This window comes from Talpa occidentalis, unplaced genomic scaffold (genome assembly GCF_014898055.3).
Source record: "Talpa occidentalis isolate TD23 unplaced genomic scaffold, MPIMG_talOcc4v2.1 talOcc4.2, whole genome shotgun sequence".
In the NCBI taxonomy this organism is placed as follows: Eukaryota; Metazoa; Chordata; class Mammalia; order Eulipotyphla; family Talpidae; genus Talpa; species Talpa occidentalis.
In genome coordinates, this window is record NW_023602073.1 from 23,315,174 (window position 1) to 23,317,211 (window position 2,038).

The following is a 2,038-nucleotide window of genomic DNA, read 5'->3' on the forward strand; positions in this document are numbered from 1 at the left end:
GAAAGTAAGGGACAAGTTAAAAATGTATACTATACACCCAACCACTATTGTAACAAAAGAGAGATACAGCTGCAAAGTAGAGAAAAAGAAACAACAAAAAGTGCTCAATAGTAACAAGGAACTACCATGAGATTCCATCTTACACCAGTGAGAATGGCACATATTAAAAAAAACTAGCAACAACAAATGTTGGCGAGGGTGTGGAGAAAAAGGAACTCTCCTGCACTGTTGGTGGGAGTGCAAACTAGTCCAACCACTATGGAGAGCTGTGTGGAGATTTCTGGACCTACTAAACATAGAGCTCCCATATGATCCAGCAATTCCACTGCTAGGTATTTACCCAAAGGACACAGAAACATCAACTCCAAAGAGCACCTGCACCCCTATGTTTATAGCAGCACTGTTTACAATAGCTAAGCTTTGGAAACAACCCAAATGCCCAAAAATAGATGACTGGATCAAGAAGATGTGGTACATATATACCATGGAATATTACTCAGCATTCAAAAAAGATAAACACCTGCAATTTGCAGCAACATGGATGGCGCTGGAAGGGATCATGCTCAGCGAAATAAGTCAAAAAGAAAAAGAAAAATACCGGATGGTCTCACTCATAGCAGGAATCTAGAAAACTTAAATAAGGGACCAGGAAAATGAATAACTATAAGAAAGAAAATATCAAAATCAACAAACAACTATGAACCAGAGACACTCTATGGGGGGTGGGGGGCGGGGAAAGGAGGGATTGGGGTCAAAATAAGGGGGTTGTAATTGTATGGAGAATATAAAAATAAAATTTATTTAAAAAAATAGTAACAAGGGAAGAAGTAAAGATGTTTAACACAAAAAATAGAAAACAAACAGTAGGATGATAGACTTCAACATGATCACACTTACAGTTATTGTCATGGGGAGAAAATAAGGGTGAGGCCAGTTTCAGAGACTGAAGACTTCACCAGAGACAGAGTAGAAAACAGAACAGGTGGATTTCCTGAAATATCCTATTAAGGGGGGGGGGTCCTCCCAGGTGGTGCAGGAGTTAAGTCTCAGCACTATGACTATCTGCAGCCACTGCAGCATGAGTTTGATCCCCAACCAGGGAGCTGATCCATGTGGTACCAGAGACCTCTCCTGTCTCTCCTGCTGCGCCCCTCAGCAGTGTATTTCAGTAGATCCCACTGTTCTGCACCCACTCTGTCTCTGGTGAATCCTCTCACCCACCACACGCACACACCTCTGGACTGCACCCCAGCTCTTGTATGCATAAATAAATAAAATCAATCTTTCAAAAAAAATAATGCCCCAGACCCTCACCCATGGTTCCAATCTTATCAACAAGGTGTTGCACTGATCAGTCTCCGGGATGCAAAATCATACCTCAGTCAACAGCCCCCGGGCGTCCCCATTTTACCTCTGATGTGTACCCATTGTCCCTGGGCCATCAAGGGGGCTGCTCTTGTTTAATTTGAAGGGATCCTTGTAGGGTCTGGTATTTTACATTCTGCTCAGTCATACAACTGATTGGGCCGTTCTGCCTTGTATTGGAGGAGAGACCACATGCAACCAGAATGGCAGCCAAGCAGGCCGTTCAAATAGCAGACCCGGGCCTCCCCTGGTGGCGCAGTGGTTGAGCGCTGGGCTGCGAAGATGCCCGCAGCCTCCGCAGCGCCGGTTAAATCCCGGCCACTGGCAAGGGTCCCACATGGCGCGCAGACCTCTCCTGCGGCCCGCTGCTCCCCCAGCAGTGTATTTCATCGGTCTGCCTGTTCTGCTCCCCACTCTGGCTTTGGTGAATTCTCTCACCCTCCCGCGCTTCTGACAGTACCCAGTGCTTGTATAAATAAATAAATAAATCTTTAAAAAAAAAAAACAAACAAATAGCAGACCCACTAATCTCCCCATCCGGGGGTGCCAAGCAACCATCCTGAAGGGCCCTCATTGTCCACTAGACTGGATGACACCCCCATCCCCTAGGTGTGATGTGCTTGGTGCTCTCAGCTCATGCAGTGAACCATGGAAGTTGGGGCAATGGCTATGT